Raw genomic sequence first — 18,069 nt, 5'->3', positions numbered from 1 at the left:
ACAATCGATAAAAATCGCTGTGACACATAATGCCATGTGCCATGTAGTAGTACCCTGTAGTGCCATGTAGTACCCTGTAGTGCCATGTAGTACCCTGTAGTGCCATGTAGTGCCATGTAGTACCCTGTAGTGCCATGTAGTACTGTGTAGTACCCTGTAGTACCATGCAGTACCCTGTAGTGCCATGTAGTACCATGTAGTACCATGTAGTACCCTGTAGTGCCATGTAGTACCCTGTAGTGCCATGTAGTACCATGTAGTACTCTGTAGTGCCATGTAGTACCATGTAGTACCCTGTAGTGCCATGTAGTACCCTGTAGTGCCATGTAGTACCCTGTAGTGCCATGTAGTACCATGTAGTACCATGTAGTGCCATGTAGTACCATGTAGTGCCATGTAGTACCATTTAGTACCCTGTAGTACCCTGTAGTACCCTGTAGTGCCATGTAGTGCCATGTAGTACCCTGTAGTACCCTGTAGTACCCTGTAGTACCATGTAGTATCCTGTAGTACCATGTAGTGCCATGTAGTGCCATGTAGTGCACTACATAGGAATTAGGAATAAGTTTAATGACATTTCAGATCTTTGCCATTAGAGGGCGCTATTTTGAAAATAAATTCAGAAACTTGTTCTTTGTAGTCTATTTAGTCAGTCTTATGCCCCTCATAATTAAAAAAAAATTCAAACGTTGATTTAGAATTTGAATGCCAACGTAACGAACAAAGGTTTGAACGTTTGGGCTCAGCCCTAGTGGACACTCACCTTTCCACAGCAAAACGGTAGGCAAGGCATATTGTTTGAGAAATGCAGGTTTCAATCTATGTTGTTTAACAGTTGATCTGTTCAGTCCTGTTCCAAAATGCGCAATGAGATCTTCTGAGAGAATTGTTGAATAGATACACAAATGTTCTAGAATGTTTGATTATGACATCATACTGTGACATCACAACGGAACATGTTTGAGTGACATTTGAATAATATAAATAATATGTATGGTAAGGCTGTCCCCGAAGCCTGTTTTTGGGATTCGAACTTCGTCAGTGTTTTTCCGAACGGACGTTCAAACCTTCGTTTTTAATAAATAAAATGAAAACGTAAAAAAAATATATATATATCTTTTTTTAATAATGTTTAAAAAAAATTGTTATATCCTTAAACTAAATCCTCAATTTGAATAAAGTGATTAAATTAGTCTTTTTTCTTTTATTAAATCAACTTTCCAGCTCCAGACCCAGCCCAGGGAGAAGCCCCAGCCCAACTAAATCAATTAAATCAACTTTCTAATGAATATAACTCATCAGTTTCTTTTAATACTATAATATTAGTGTAGCCTAATCTTTATCTGCAACTGTGAAGAAAAACCCCATTGGTTTAAACAGAATGAATAGGAAAAAAGGGGAAAAAAATGAATATATATATTTTTTTTATTAAAAATTCGAATGTTGATTTAGAATTTGAATGCCAACGTAACGAACGAAGGTTCGAACGTTCGAACGTTTGGGCTCAGCCCTAATGGACACTCACCTTTCCACAGCAAAACAGTAGGCAAGGCATCTTGGTTGAGAAATGCAGGTTTCAATCTATATGTTGTTTAATCTATCTGTTCCTGTCCTGTTCCAAAACGTGCAATGATATTGAGATACTGAGATGAGATTTTATGCTTCAAAACTGAAGATTCCGTTGAGACATTCTGTTATGACATCATGACATTCTGTTCTGACGTCATGACATTCTGTTTTGACATCATGACATTCTGTTATGACATCATGACATTATGTTATGACATCATGACATTCCGTTATGACATTCAGTTTAAATGAATAAATGTTTATTTTTTTTATTATTATTTCTTTATCATTCCATTTGGGCTGTGGGGGTGCTTAATGTCTGATTTAACCTACCTAAATCAGACATTAAGCACCCCCCACAGCCCAAATGGAATGACAATTTCTTTTTAAATAAATTGTATTTAATAAAAACGTTTAATTAATTTTTATTTAAAAAATAAATGTACATGACATTTATTTTTGCAATGGGATGCTTTTATTTTTTTCACTTTTTTTTATTTTGGTCAATCAAAGTCGACTATTACAAATCCATAGTCCTAGTATGTATGTATGTACTTTTTTTAAATAAATATTTTGCATTCGACTGAGGGATTGGCAGTCGACTATGGCTCCTTTCGTTCGATTAGTCGACTATTCGACTAGTCGAGGTTGGCCCTATAACATTCTATAACATTATAACATATTCTTTATCCCTGTGTTCTATGTTTTCCCTTTATGAATTATATGTTTGACCTATAATAGTATTAATAATACTAATAGTAATAATCATAATAACAACAACAACAATAATAATAATATTACTTTACTACATAACTTTGAAAAGGAAATAAATAGCATGATAACCTGTGTAACACTGGATAAAGTAATAATACTGGATATTGGAATAACCTTTCATAATGTATTAACCTTTGCCATTTAGAAGGATTTTTAAATTTAATAAAACCGGATAATGTACCGACTTACCATAAATATGTTACATAGATAACGTAATAGCTTTTTTCTGTATAATGTAATAACTTAATCAATATCACTGTTTTTTTTCATTCAAAAAGTTGAAAAAAAGAAGTGTTAAATTTGCAACACGTTTTGCAGACAGACTTGTAGAGGGAGAGACCTGTGTATCATAGTGTACTGTGTCTTTTGACCGGAGATGTTACCTTGTTTGTTTACTGTTTTCTTGGTATAATTAATACGGTGAAAGAGGCTTATGTTGTCTTTATAATCCTTGTATTTTTCTACCAATACTGTTTTTATTCAAAGTAACACGTGTGAGGTAACTGCGCCTGCCTAGAATGTGTGTGTGTGTGTGTGTGTGTGTGTGTGTGTGTGTGTGTGTGTGTGTGTGTGTGTGTGTGTGTGTGTGTGTGTGTGTGTGTGTGTGTGTGTGTGTGTGTGTGTGTGTGTGTGTGTGTGTGTGTGTGTGTGTGTGTGTGTGTGTGTGTGTAGATAAGGCAGGAAAAGGAAAAGAGGCAGATAGTATTGATTGATCTAGTATTTCTTCTACCAGTCAGTCTGTAGTGTCACCATGTTTCAGTCTGTAGTGTGTTTCAGTCTGTAGTGTGTTTCAGTCTGTAGTGTGTTTCAGTCTGTAGTGTCACCATGTTTCAGTCTGTAGTGTGTTTCAGTCTGTAGTGTCACCATGTTTCAGTCTGTAGTGTGTTTCAGTCTGTAGTGTCACCATGTTTCAGTCTGTAGTGTTTCAGTCTGTAGTGTGTTTCAGTCTGTAGTGTGTTTCAGTCTGTAGTGTCACCATGTTTCAGTCTGTAGTGTGTTTCAGTCTGTAGTGTCACCATGTTTCAGTCTGTAGTGTTTCAGTCTGTAGTGTCACCATGTTTCAGTCTGTAGTGTGTTTCAGTCTGTAGTGTGTTTCAGTCTGTAGTGTCACCATGTTTCAGTCTGTAGTGTGTTTCAGTCTGTAGTGTGTTTCAGTCTGTAGTGTGTTTCAGTCTGTAGTGTGTTTCAGTCTGTAGTGTGTTTCAGTCTGTGTCACCATGTTTCAGTCTGTAGTGTCACCATGTTTCAGTCTGTAGTGTGTTTCAGTCTGTAGTGTGTTTCAGTCTGTAGTGTGTTTCAGTCTGTAGTGTGTTTCAGTCTGTAGTGTGTTTCAGTCTGTAGTGTCACCATGTTTCAGTCTGTAGTGTCACCATGTTTCAGTCTGTAGTGTCACCATGTTTCAGTCTGTAGTGTTTCAGTCTGTAGTGTGTTTCAGTCTGTAGTGTGTTTCAGTCTGTAGTGTCACCATGTTTCAGTCTGTAGTGTGTTTCAGTCTGTAGTGTGTTTCAGTCTGTAGTGTGTTTCAGTCTGTAGTGTGTTTCAGTCTGTAGTGTGTTTCAGTCTGTAGTGTGTTTCAGTCTGTAGTGTCACCATGTTTCAGTCTGTAGTGTCACCATGTTTCAGTCTGTAGTGTGTTTCAGTCTGTAGTGTGTTTCAGTCTGTAGTGTGTTTCAGTCTGTAGTGTGTTTCAGTCTGTGTCACCATGTTTCAGTCTGTATATCTTAGCCCGTACCTTGTGTAGATGTTTCTTACCATTGCGCATTGTGCACTTTACTGTACAGATTGCTCTATATATACTGTGTTTCATTGCAACTAATTGTTGATTGTCACATCCTGGTTAGACACACACAATTTCATTGCACTTGTCTTGTACTGTGTAATGACATTGACAATAAAGTGAATCTAATCTATCTAATCGAATAAAATCTAATCCTTATGGAAGGTAGGGTTGTGTGCAGTTTGGGGAGTTGGGAGATGTTCATACAGTATCAAAATATTAATTTGCATAGGGTTTACAATATATCACCTTTTTGGTCTATTGGAGATGTTTATGTTTATTAGGATCCCCATTAGTCATCATCAACGTGTTGACTATTCTTCCTGGGGTCCTCACAGATATACACATACAAATATGAAACATTCAGTGTAAATCAGTCATATATCACATACTTAATCAATAGAAAATAAAACAAAAGGTCATAGGTGAATCCATTTCACCATACCTTTAAAACAAAAACACAAAGTAAACAGAAGAAGTTTGGATAACATGGCTGCAGCTACACTCATGCATGACATATATTGATTTCCTTCCGGATTATGGCTCCTTTAAGTTTCTTTTTGAAACTGTCCTTGTTTTCCGTCCGTATGATATGTAATGGGATCCTATTCCAATATGTTATGGCTCTATACATTGCAGTTTTCTTTAGAGCGTTGGTTCTAGGCAGAGGTAGGGTAAAGCGACTACTTGAAGCATGTCTGGTATTATGGTCATGTCTATCATTGGTGGATAAAAGCATAGAATACAATTGAGTGGGTTTACCTGAGGTACAAATGTTCTTTACAAACCGAATCAAACTGCATGCTAGTCTCTCGTCCACCCTCATCCACGACAGTCTAGCATGCATTCCCTCCACACTATTCCTTATAGAGCAGTGAAGAGTGAGGCGGGCAGCTCTATTTTGAGCGAGCTGGAGTTTACTAAGCTCTTGCTCTTGCCAAATTGCTGGGCAGTAGTCAAGATGGGAGACTAAAGATTGTACTACCATTTTAATTGTTGTATTCGTTAGGAGGCAAGCATTTCTTCTTATTATGGAGATGTTTCTACTCATCCTGGTAACCATGTTAATCTGAGTAGACCATAATAGTGCCTCGTCAATAGTTACACCCAACAATTTGGCCTCCTTCACTTGTTCAATACCAGCGTCTTGTAATGAGAGACTCAGTCTATGATCCGACCTTAAGGCATATTTAGAGCCGAGTATAAGACATTTTGTTTTTGCTACATTTAATTTTAGGGTTGAGATAGGCAAATTACAAAAACAGCTGATTGATTGATTGATTGAACATTTTATTAACAGATTGCAGAATGGGTACAATACAGTACGGCTCAATACACACAATTGTTAAGGGGATGCAGACCAGAGAAAGACTTTTGTCTTGTTTACATCAGGGTCCCCCATTTTCAATTCATCATAACATATATGACATACAGATAGACAGTACTGTTACATCTAGACATTTATGACATACCAGATCTACAAATATACAGTACTGTTTATGATACAAAAAGAGTCTAAAAAGAGAGTACATTTGAGGGGGAAGAAACTGTACATTGGAGGAGGTGGGGTGGGGGGGAGGGGTAGTGGCAGTGTCCTTGTTGCCTAGTAACATGTAGAGTGTGGATACTGTACTGAAGACACGTATATGGGACAGACCCTTCTGGAATCTTCAGATTTTGCAGTTGGGGAGATGTTGAGCCAAATCAGATCTCAGAACAGTTCTCCCAGGATAAAGGGAGGGAGATGTTGAGCCAAATCAGATCTCAGAACAGTTCTCCCAGGATAAAGGGAGGGATAGTTTCACCACATCACCTCCATGAGCGAGGAGCACTCGTTTTACAAGCCATCACTCTGATCACATTCATACTGTACATCACCTCCATGAGCGAGGAGCACTCGTTTTACAAGCCATCACTCTGATCACATTCATACTGTACATCACCTCCATGAGCGAGGAGCACTCGTTTTACAAGCCATCACTCTGATCACATTCATACTGCACATCGGCACGTATGGCGGCACGGTGGTGTAGTGGTTAACACTGCCGCCTCACAGCTAGAAGGTCCAGGGTTCCTCGTTGCCATCTCCCGGGCCTTTCTGTGTGGAGTTTGCATGTTCTCCCCCCCGTACTCGCAAGGTTCCCCCCCCCCGGTAAGATAAAACATGCACAACAGATCGCTAACGCTGTCGCGTCTCTGACGAAGACGGACAGGAGCACTTGGATTGGCCTCTATCTGCCCCCGGCTGCCCTTGGGGGGAAGGACGACGGGATGCGTCTATTCAAAAGGCAACCGGTTCATGCGTTTTGCGAATCTGATTGGCCACTGACGTTTCTGGTCATGTGACATGTGCGCCCAATCGCGTGTCGCGCCCATTTCCGCCTCGACCAGCAGCAAACTACCTAACGCCTATAGTTTATCACTGGTTAAGCTTAGGCGACTCTTAGAGTTTGGAATCAGGGCTGGTGTTCTATCGCCCTGCTCTAAGACAAACTCTAACCTTAACCAACTTCGAAAGAGTGCCCAAGCTTAACCGGTGGCAGAACATGCCGTCACACGATTGGTGCGACCAGAAACAGCAGTGGCCAATCAGAGCGCAAAACGCGAACGCGGAAGCATGAACCGGTTGCCTTTCGAATAGACGCCGACGGGATGGGTCAAGTGCGGAGACTCCATCGCATCGGCGAACCAACTAAAATGTCATGTGTGTGTGTGTCGCCCATCGCATGTGTGTGTCACTGCATGCCGAATAAAGACCTATTCAAAGTCCAGTTATTATTATATTACATCACCTCCATGATCTGATCACATTCATACTCAGGGGTGTAAAGTACTTGAGTAATTGTACTTTGTTACAATACTTAAGTACTGTTTTTAGGGATTTGTACTTTACTATTAGGTTTGTATACTTGTACCTTTACTCAATTACATTTCAGAGAAAGAAAATAACTTTTTACTCCTTACATTTAAAATGCCGACCTACAAAGTACAAATCTCACAGGTCCAACTATTTTAATTAGTATATTTGTTTCTCTGGCCGAACTAACGTTAACGTTATTAATCCTGCGGCTGCACATTATTTAAAAACAGCCAATCAAATCCCCATCAATGGAAAATTAACCCACCCATCCCCATGCTGATTGGTCCTTGTGCAAGACTAGAAAGTGGGGATTTTTGAATAAACACCTGCTATCAGAAGAATAGTCAGAAAAAAAGTTTTTACTTTAACTTTTTAGTACTTAAGTACATTTAAAAGTAGAAACTGTTTGACTTTTACTCAAGTGTGATTTTAGCCAGATGCTCTGACTTTTACTTGAGTAAGATTTTGAGACGGATACCCATACTTTCACTTAAGTATAATTTCTGGGTACTTTTTACACCCCTGTCTGGAATACTGCCAAGGATAGACACAAAAAAGCGCAGAGCTTATTTATATTGTGGTCCTTGTAGGGGGGTAGGGGACGAAGTGTCCAGACAAGCATCATACAGACATCGCTTCCCAAAGGTCAGTGAATTCCACGACCACAACACCAGAGGGAGTTCCACAAATCATGTTCAACCCAGATTCGGCACAAACAAGGGACTAAACACGTTTCACAATTATGCCACAACAATGTGGAACACCCTACCCACAGCCGTTGTGAGGATTGGTTCATTCCCCACCACACGCTTCTTAAGGTACTGTGATGATTGGTCCATTCCCCGCCACACGCTTCAAGAGCGATTATCAATTCCATCACGCACCTGTTGTAGTTTGTAATTAGTGCTCCAGAGGCTTCATATACTGGGACCTTCTTTCAATCGTTGTCGGGTCGTTTTGAGTACTACTGGTTTGAATACTACTGCTTCTGCCTGCTTTCCCCCCGTTGTTGTGCCTCGTCTACTTTCCCTCCAGGACATCTTTGGATTGCCGCTGGTGAATATCTTGATCTTCCGTTTGGAGCTGCGCCTTGTTGCCCGCTTTACGCGTTTGCGCTTTGGTGAGTTTTGGAACCAAATCTTTTTTGGATTATCTGTTTTGTGTGTTTGGATAACACTGAAGAGTATCGTTTTTGTTTGCACTGGACTCAGCTAAATTGTGTGTTTTGGATAACACTGAAGAGTATCGTTTTTGTTTGCACTGGACTCAGCTAAATTGTGTGTTTTGGATAACACTGAAGAGTATCGTTTTTGTTTGCACTGGACTCAGCTAAATTGTGTGTTTTGGATAAACACTGAAGAAGTACCGTTTTGTTTTGTTCTGGACTCAGCTAAGGGAGGACTGAACTGCACTGCCTCTGTGTACTGTTGGACTGTTGTTGATCTCTCTCTCTCTCTCTCTCTCCGTTTCCACTCCGAGTTGGAGCTGGGAGTATCTGCAGAGCCGCAACGGCGTCTACGCCGATTCCCCACCTCTAACACCGGGAGGATCTGCAGAGCTGCAGATAACTCTGCCGAAGGCAGTCTCCTTTTTTGTTGTTTAGAATTGTTACTTGACTCTTTTTGATTCTGTAAATAAATACGCCCTAGTGTTTGGCTAACTCTGAACTACCTGTCTGTGCCGTGCTGTTGAGGTCGGTTTCAAACCCTAACAGCCGTAAAATAATGTGAATCCCTACCCACCTTCAAAACCGCCCTCAAAGAGCACCTACGGGAGGCTGCAATTCGAAACTGGCCCCCGTAAATGTCCAACCTCCTCAGAACAACAGAACAACAGAACCATAGGATTCAGGTAAAAAGATTAAGCAAAACGCTGCTTTTTTAACTGGATGGTAATTCCACCTTAAAGGGGTGAACCTACCTTTTGTAAAGAAGCTAATATTAGTTTGCTTCAAAAAAATAAAAATAAAAGAACAAAGAAAAAAGAGTGAACTAAAACAGGAGGATTTCTTCTTACTAAGATCTTACAAAAATACTTCATACGAAAATCTTGTGCTAAAAATCAAAGCAAAGCAACTGTTTTTTTTTAATAATTTTTTTTATTATGATACAGAAAATGCCTAATGGTGAAAAATATATCTCGATAATTGTTGTCCAATGGCCCCAAAGGAACGGTCTAAGCCTACACCCCTCAGGATAAGTAACGGATCAGTATCAGTGTTCAGCCGATACTTGACGTTCAGGTATCAGTATCGACCGGGATCATCCCTGCTCCGGACCCGGCTCAGACTGAGTTAAACGTATTTCTGGTCTCTCTTGGCTCCCTCTGAGTGGCCGTCCTCCTCCTCGTAGAGCGGCTTGCTGTGGATCTGGGGTTTATACGTCACGCCTGGGTAGCTGGAACACAAGACAACAAACAGGACTTTTATTTCATTCATTTATTTGTTCAGGTTTTTTTCTTCCTGTCCCCTGTGTGCCCTGTCCTCTGTCCTCTGTCCTCTGTCCCCTGTGTGCCCTGTCCTCTGTCCTCTGTGTCCTCTGTCCTCTGTCCCCTCTGTCCTCTGTCCTCTGTGTCCTCTGTCCTCTGTCCCCTCTGTCCTCTGTCCTCTGTGTCCTCTGTCCTCTGTCCTCTGTGTCCTCTGTGTCCTCTGTCCTCTGTGTCCTCTGTGTCCTCTGTCCTCTGTCCTCTGTGTCCTCTGTGACCTCTGTGTCCTCTGTGTCCTCTGTGTCCTCTGTCCTCTCTGTCCTCTGTCCTCTGTGTCCTCTGTGTCCTCTGTCCTCTGTCCTCTGTGTCCTCTGTGACCTCTGTGTCCTCTGTGTCCTCTGTGTCCTCTGTCCTCTCTGTCCTCTGTCCTCTGTGTCCTCTGTCCTCTGTCCTCTGTGTCCTCTGTGACCTCTGTGTCCTCTGTGTCCTCTGTCCCCCGTGTCCTCTGTCCCTTGTGTGCCATGTTCTCTGTCCCCCGTGTCCTCTGTCCCTTGTGTGCCCTGTCCTCTGTCCTCTGTCCTCTGTCCTCTGTCCTCTGTGTCCTCTGTCCTCTGTCCTCTGTCCTCTGTCCTCTGTCCTCTGTCCCTTGTGTGCCCTGTCCTCTGTCCTCTGTCCTCTGTCCTCTGTGTCCTCTGTCCTCTGTCCTCTGTCCTCTGTGTCCTCTGTCCTCTGTCCCCTGTCCCCTGTGTCCTCTGTGTCCTCTGTGTTCTCTGTCCCCTGTGTCCTCTGTCCCCTGTGTGCCATGTTCTCTGTCCCCTGTGTCCTCTGTGTCCTCTGTGTGCCATGTTCTCTGTCCCTTGTGTCCTCTGTCCTCTGTGTCCTCTGTCCCCTGTGTTCTCTGTCCCCTGTGTCCTCTGTGTCCTCTGTGTCCTCTGTCCTCTGTCCCCTGTGTCCTCTGTGTCCTCTGTCCTCTGTCCTCTGTCCCCTGTGTCCTCTGTGTCCTCTGTCCTCTGTCCCCTGTGTCCTCTGTGTCCTGTGTCCTCTGTCCCCCGTGTCCTCTGTGTCCTCTGTCCTCTGTCCTCTGTCCTCTGTCCTCTGTGTCCTCTGTCCTCTGTCCCCTGTGTCCTCTGTGTCCTGTGTTCTCTGTCCCCTGTGTTCTCTGTCCCCTGTGTTCTCTGTCCCCTGTGTTCTCTGTCCCCTGTGTTCTCTGTCCCCTGTGTTCTCTGTCCCCTGTGTTCTCTGTCCCCTGTGTTCTCTGTCCCCTGTGTTCTCTGTCCCCTGTGTCCTCTGTCCCCTGTGTCCTCTGTCCCCTGTGTCCTCTGTCCCCTGTGTGACATGTTCTCTGTCCCCTGTGTCCTCTGTCCCCTGTGTCCTCTGTCCTCTGTGTGCCATGTCCTCTGTCCCCTGTGTGCCATGTCCTCTCTCCCCTGTGTCCTCTGTGTCCTCTGTGTGCCATGTTCTCTGTCCCCTGTGTCCCCTGTGTGCCATGTTCTCTGTCCCCTCTGTCCCCTGTGTGCCATGTTCTCTGTCCCCTCTGTCCCCTGTGTGCCATGTTCTCTGTCCCCTCTGTCCCCTGTGTGCCATGTTCTCTGTCCCCTGTGTTCTCTGTCCCCTGTGTGCCATGTTCTCTGTCCCCTGTGTTCTCTGTCCCCTGTGTGCCATGTTCTCTGTCCCCTGTGTTCTCTGTCCCCTGTGTTCTCTGTCCCCTGTGTCCTCTGTCCCCTGTGTCCTCTGTCCCCTGTGTCCTCTGTCCCCTGTGTCCTCTGTCCCCTGTGTCCTCTGTCCCCTGTGTCCTCTGTCCTCTGTGTGCCATGTTCTCTGTCCCCTGTGTCCCCTGTCCTCTGTCCTTTCAGCAGCTGATTGACATCTGTGGGCCAATCACATCAGTGATATAACCCCGCCTCAGGTGTCATGAGGCTGCCAGATCGTAACTTCATATTTCCCAGTTAGTCGTGTTGTTCACGACTGTTGTTCTCTCGTATTGTTCTCTAGTCCATTGTGTTTCGACCGTGTCTAACAGGCACGTGCACACATAGAGCCCAAGGGGTGCTCGAGCACCTGCCCTTTTCGTGCCTCATAAAAAAGTGCCCTTTTTATGCCACGTTTAAAAGAAAGAAAAAAATATGTACTGTTGCGCATATAGATAGACTGCCCCTCCAAATGAAAGATGTCAGGATATAATCTAAATATTAGGTAAAGAGAGAGAAATGCCCTGTATTCCATTGCATTCCACCTATTATATTTTACGCATAGCACATGGGTGGTGATGATGAGATGATATAAACCGCGAGTGCTGACAGCCGGCACTGAACACGAAATTGACATCCAGCTGAGCTCGCACTCGAGACCTCTTTTATTATTGTATTATGCCTGCAGCAATATGCCCAAAAAAGAAAGAAATCAGAAAAGGAAGGAGAAGGAGCGCCAGGAAGCAGCTAAGGGTAGCAGGTCTATGAATGCCTGGCTAAAACCAACACCCGAGAGAGTGGATGAGGCTGTAGAGGAACCTGAGAGAGAGGAGGAGGATGTAGAAGGACCTGAGAGAGAGGAGGAGGATGTAGAAGAACCTGAGAGAGGAGGAGGAGGATGTAGAAGAACCTGAGAGAGGAGGAGGAGGATGTAGAAGAACCTGAGAGAGAGGAGGAGGATGTAGAAGAACCTGAGAGAGAGGAGGAGGATGTAGAAGAACCTGAGAGAGAGGAGGAGGATGTAGAAGAACCTAGGAGAGAGGAGGAGGATGTAGAAGAACCTGAGAGAGAGGAGGAGGATGTAGAAGAACCTGAGAGAGAGGAGGAGGATGTAGAAGAACCTGAGAGAGAGGAGGAGGATGTAGAAGAACCTGAGAGAGAGGAGGAGGATGTAGAGGAACCTGAGAGAGAGGAGGAGGATGTAGAAGAACCTGAGAGAGAGGAGGAGGATGTAGAAGAACCTGAGAGAGAGGAGGAGGATGTAGAAGAACCTGAGAGAGAGGAGGAGGATGTAGAAGAACCTGAGAGAGAGGAGGAGGATGTAGAAGAACCTGAGAGAGAGGAGGAGGATGTAGAAGAACCTGAAAGAGAGGAGGAGGATGTAGAAGAACCTGAGAGAGAGGAGGAGGATGTAGAAGAACCTGAGAGAGAGGAGGAGAATGTAGAAGAACCTGAGAGAGAGGAGGAGGATGTAGAAGAACCTGAGAGAGAGGAGGAGGATGTAGAAGAACCTGAGAGAGAGGAGGAGGATGTAGAAGAACCTGAAAGAGAGGAGGAGGATGTAGAGGAACCTGAAAGAGAGGAGGAGGATGTAGAAGAACCTGAGAGAGAGGAGGAGGATGTAGAAGAACCTGAGAGAGAGGAGGAGGATGTAGAAGAACCTGAGAGAGAGGAGGAGGATGTAGAAGAACCTGAGAGGAGGAGGAGGATGTAGAAGAACCTGAGAGAGAGGAGGAGGATGTAGAAGAACCTGAGAGAGAGGAGGAGGATGTAGAGGAACCTGAGAGAGAGGAGGAGGATGTAGAAGAACCTGAGAGAGAGAGGAGGAGGATGTAGAAGAACCTGAGAGAGAGGAGGAGGATGTAGAAGAACCTGAGAGAGAGGAGGAGGATGTAGAAGAACCTGAGAGAGAGGAGGAGGAGGATGTAGAAGAACCTGAGAGAGAGGAGGAGGATGTAGAAGAACCTGAGAGAGAGAGGAGGAGGATGTAGAAGAACCTGAGAGAGAGGAGGATGATGTAGGCCTGAAAGAGAGGAGGAGGATGTAGAAGAACCTGAGAGAGAGGAGGAGGATGTAGAAGAACCTGAGAGAGAGGAGGAGGAGGATGTAGAAGAACTTGAGAGAGAGGAGGAGGAGGATGTAGAAGAACCTGAGAGAGAGGAGGAGGATGTAGAAGAACCTGAGAGAGAGGAGGATGATGTAGGCCTGAAAGAGAGGAGGAGGATGTAGAAGAACCTGAGAGAGAGGAGGAGGATGTAGAAGAACCTGAGAGAGAGGAGGATGATGTAGAAGAACCTGAGAGAGAGGAGGAGGATGTAGAAGAACCTGAGAGAGAGGAGGAGGATGTAGAAGAACCTGAGAGAGAGGAGGAGGATGTAGAAGAACCTGAGAGAGAGGAGGAGGATGTAGAAGAACCTGAAAGAGAGGAGGAGGATGTAGAAGGACCTGAGAGAGAGGAGGAGGATGTAGAAGAACCTGAGAGAGAGGAGGAGGATGTAGAAGAACCTGAGAGAGAGGAGGAGGATGTAGAATAACCTGAGAGAGAGGAGGAGGATGTAGAATAACCTGAGAGAGAGGAGGAGGATGTAGAAGAACCTGAGAGAGAGGAGGAGGATGTAGAGGAACCTGAGAGAGAGGAGGAGGATGTAGAAGAACCTGAGAGAGAGGAGGAGGATGTAGAAGAACCTGAGAGAGAGGAGGAGGATGTAGAGGAACCTGAGAGAGAGGAGGAGGATGTAGAGGAACCTGAGAGAGAGGAGGAGGATGTAGAAGAACCTGAGAGAGAGGAGGAGGATGTAGAAGAACCTGAGAGAGAGGAGGAGGATGTAGAAGAACCTGAGAGAGAGAGGAGGATGTAGAAGAACCTGAGAGAGAGGAGGAGGATGTAGAAGGACCTGAAAGAGAGGAGGAGGATGTAGAATAACATGAAAGAGAGGAGGAGGAGGATGTAGAAGAACCTGAGAGAGAGGAGGAGGATGTAGAAGAACCTGAGAGAGAGGAGGAGGATGTAGAAGAACCTGAGAGAGAGGAGGAGGATGTAGTGGAACCTGAGAGAGAGGAGGAGGATGTAGAGGAACCTGAGAGAGAGGAGGAGGATGTAGAAGAACCTGAGAGAGAGGAGGAGGATGTAGAAGAACCTGAGAGAGAGGAGGAGGATGTAGATGAACCTGAGAGAGAGGAGGAGGATGTAGAAGAACCTGAGAGAGAGGAGGAGGATGTAGAGGAACCTGAGAGAGAGAGGAGGATGTAGAAGAACCTGAGAGAGAGGAGGAGGATGTAGAAGAACCTGAGAGAGAGGAGGAGGATGTAGAAGAACCTGAAAGAGAGGAGGAGGATGTAGAAGAACCTGAGAGAGAGGAGGAGGATGTAGAAGAACCTGAGAGAGAGGAGGAGGATGTAGAAGAACCTGAGAGAGGAGGAGGAGGATGTAGAAGAACCTGAGAGAGGAGGAGGAGGATGTAGAAGAACCTGAGAGAGAGGAGGAGGATGTAGAAGAACCTGAGAGAGAGGAGGAGGATGTAGAAGAACCTGAGAGAGAGGAGGAGGATGTAGAAGAACCTGAGAGAGAGGAGGAGGATGTAGAAGAACCTGAGAGAGAGGAGGAGGATGTAGAGGAACCTGAGAGAGAGGAGGAGGATGTAGAAGAACCTGAGAGAGAGGAGGAGGATGTAGAAGAACCTGAGAGAGAGGAGGAGGATGTAGAAGAACCTGAGAGAGAGGAGGAGGATGTAGAAGAACCTGAGAGAGAGGAGGAGGATGTAGAAGAACCTGAGAGAGAGGAGGAGGATGTAGAAGAACCTGAGAGAGAGAGGAGGATGTAGAAGAACCTGAGAGAGAGAGGAGGATGTAGAAGAACCTGAGAGAGAGGAGGAGGATGTAGAATAACATGAAAGAGAGGAGGAGGAGGATGTAGAAGAACCTGAGAGAGAGGAGGAGGATGTAGAAGAACCTGAGAGAGAGGAGGAGGATGTAGAAGAACCTGAGAGAGAGGAGGAGGATGTAGAAGAACCTGAGAGAGAGGAGGAGGATGTAGAAGAACCTGAGAGAGAGGAGGAGGATGTAGAAGAACCTGAGAGAGAGGAGGAGGATGTAGAAGAACCTGAAAGAGAAGAGGAGGATGTAGAAGAACCTGAGAGAGAGGAGGAGGATGTAGAAGAACCTGAGAGAGAGGAGGAGGATGTAGAAGAACCTGAGAGAGAGGAGGAGGATGTAGAAGAACCTGAGAGAGAGGAGGAGGAGGATGTAGAAGAACCTGAGAGAGAGGAGGAGGATGTAGAAGAACCTGAGAGAGAGGAGGAGGAGGATGTAGAAGAACCTGAGAGAGAGGAGGAGGATGTAGAAGAACCTGAAAGAGAGGAGGAGGATGTAGAAGAACCTGAGAGAGAGGAGGAGGATGTAGAAGAACCTGAGAGAGAGGAGGAGGATGTAGAAGAACCTGAGAGAGAGGAGGAGGATGTAGAAGAACCTGAGAGAGAGGAGGAGGATGTAGAAGAACCTGAGAGAGAGGAGGAGGATGTAGAAGAACCTGAGAGAGAGGAGGAGGATGTAGAAGAACCTGAGAGAGAGGAGGAGGATGTAGAAGAACCTGAGAGAGAGGAGGAGGATGTAGAGGAACCTGAAAGAGAGGAGGAGGATGTAGAGGAACCTGAGAGAGAGGAGGAGGATGTAGAAGAACCTGAGAGAGAGGAGGAGGAGGATGTAGAAGAACCTGAGAGAGAGGAGGAGGATGTAGAAGAACCTGAGAGAGAGGAGGAGGATGTAGAAGAACCTGAGAGAGAGGAGGAGGATGTAGAAGAACCTGAGAGAGAGAGGAGGATGTAGAAGAACCTGAGAGAGAGGAGGAGGATGTAGAAGAACCTGAGAGAGAGAGGAGGATGTAGAAGAACCTGAAGAGAGGAGGAGGATGTAGAGGACCTGAGAGAGAGGAGGAGGATGTAGAAGAACCTGAGAGAGAGGAGGAGGATGTAGAAGAACCTGAGAGAGAGGAGGAGGATGTAGAAGAACCTGAGAGAGAGGAGGAGGATGTAGAAGAACCTGAGAGAGAGGAGAGGATGTAGAAGAACCTGAGAGAGAGGAGGAGGATGTAGAAAAACCTGAGAGAGAGAGGAGGATGTAGAAGAACCTGAGAGAGAGGAGGAGGATGTAGAAGAACCTGAGAGAGAGGAGGAGGATGTAGAAGAACCTGAGAGAGAGGAGGAGGATGTAGAAGAACCTGAGAGAGAGGAGGAGGATGTAGAAGAACCTGAGAGAGAGGAGGAGGATGTAGAAGAACCTGAGAGAGAGGAGGAGGATGTAGAGGAACCTGAGAGAGAGGAGGAGGATGTAGAAGAACCTGAGAGAGAGGAGGAGGATGTAGAAGAACCTGAGAGAGAGGAGGAGGATGTAGAAGAACCTGAGAGAGAGGAGGAGGATGTAGAAGAACCTGAGAGAGAGGAGGAGGATGTAGAAGAACCTGAGAGAGAGGAGGAGGATGTAGAAGAACCTGAGAGAGAGGAGGAGGATGTAGAAGAACCTGAGAGAGAGGAGGAGGATGTAGAAGAACCTGAGAGAGAGGAGGAGGATGTAGAAGAACCTGAGAGAGAGGAGGAGGATGTAGAAGAACCTGAGAGAGAGGAGGAGGAGGTAGAAGAACCTGAGAGAGAGGAGGAGGATGTAGAAGAACCTGAGAGAGAGGAGGAGGATGTAGAAGAACCTGAGAGAGAGGAGGAGGATGTAGAAGAACCTGAGAGAGAGGAGGAGGAGGTAGAAGAACCTGAGAGAGAGGAGGAGGAGGTAGAAGAACCTGAGAGAGAGGAGGAGGATGTAGAAGAACCTGAGAGAGAGGAGGAGGATGTAGAAGAACCTGAGAGAGAGGAGGAGGATGTAGAAGAACCTGAGAGAGAGGAGGAGGATGTAGAGGAACCTGAGAGAGAGGAGGAGGATGTAGAAGAACCTGAGAGAGAGGAGGAGGATGTAGAAGAACCTGAGAGAGAGGAGGAGGATGTAGAAGAACCTGAGAGAGAGGAGGAGGATGTAGAGGAACCTGAGAGAGAGGAGGAGGATGTAGAAGAACCTGAGAGAGAGGAGGAGGATGTAGAAGAACCTGAGAGAGAGGAGGAGGATGTAGAAGAACCTGAGAGAGAGGAGGAGGATGTAGAAGAACCTGAGAGAGAGGAGGAGGATGTAGAAGAACCTGAGAGAGAGGAGGAGGATGTAGAAGAACCTGAGAGAGAGGAGGAGGATGTAGAAGAACCTGAGAGAGAGGAGGAGGATGTAGAAGAACCTGAGAGAGAGAGGAGGAGGATGTAGAAGAACCTGAGAGAGAGGAGGAGGATGTAGAAGAACCTGAGAGAGAGGAGGAGGATGTAGAAGAACCTGAGAGAGAGGAAGAGGATGTAGAAGAACCTGAGAGAGAGAGGAGGAGGATGTAGAAGAACCTGAGAGAGAGGAGGAGGATGTAGAAGAACCTGAGAGAGAGAGGAGGAGGATGTAGAAGAACCTGAGAGAGAGGAGGAGGATGTAGAAGAACCTGAGAGAGAGAGGAGGAGGATGTAGAAGAACCTGAGAGAGAGGAGGAGGATGTAGAAGAACCTGAGAGAGGAGGAGGAGGATGTAGAAGAACCTGAGAGAGAGGAGGAGGATGTAGAAGAACCTACCTCCTCTGTGTCCTCTGTCCTCTGTCCTCTGTCCTCTGTGTCCTCTGTCCCCTGTGTTCTCTGTCCCCTGTGTTCTCTGTCCCCTGTGTTCTCTGTCCCCTGTGTTCTCTGTCCCCTGTGTTCTCTGTCCCCTGTGTGCCATGTTCTCTGTCCCCTGTGTGCCATGTTCTCTGTCCCCTGTGTCCTCTGTCCCCTGTGTTCTCTGTCCCCTGTGTGCCATGTTCTCTGTCCCCTGTCCCCTGTGTGCCATGTTCTCTGTCCCCTCTGTCCTCTGTCCCCTGTGTGCCATGTTCTCTGTCCCCTCTGTCCTCTGTCCCCTGTGTGCCATGTTCTCTGTCCCCT

The 18,069-nt window shown here is 45.6% G+C and overlaps 1 pseudogene across 1 annotated transcript in view; it reads right to left on the bottom strand.

Moving 5' to 3' along the window:
• Nucleotides 1-9,273: 9,273 nt before the first annotated feature.
• The window catches only part of LOC311248316 (claudin-18-like), a 20,366-nt pseudogene continuing 11,570 nt past the window's right edge, over nt 9,274-18,069 (bottom strand). The window contains exon 5 of the transcript in view: nt 9,274-9,376. The product of the transcript in view is annotated as a claudin-18-like (transcript). The remainder of the gene's footprint in view (nt 9,377-18,069) is intronic.

This window comes from Notolepis coatsorum, assembly GCF_963971535.1.
Source record: "Notolepis coatsorum genome assembly, contig: SCAFFOLD_570, whole genome shotgun sequence".
NCBI lineage: Eukaryota > Metazoa > Chordata > Actinopteri > Aulopiformes > Paralepididae > Notolepis > Notolepis coatsorum.
This window is presented reverse-complemented; position numbering and strand designations above follow the sequence as displayed.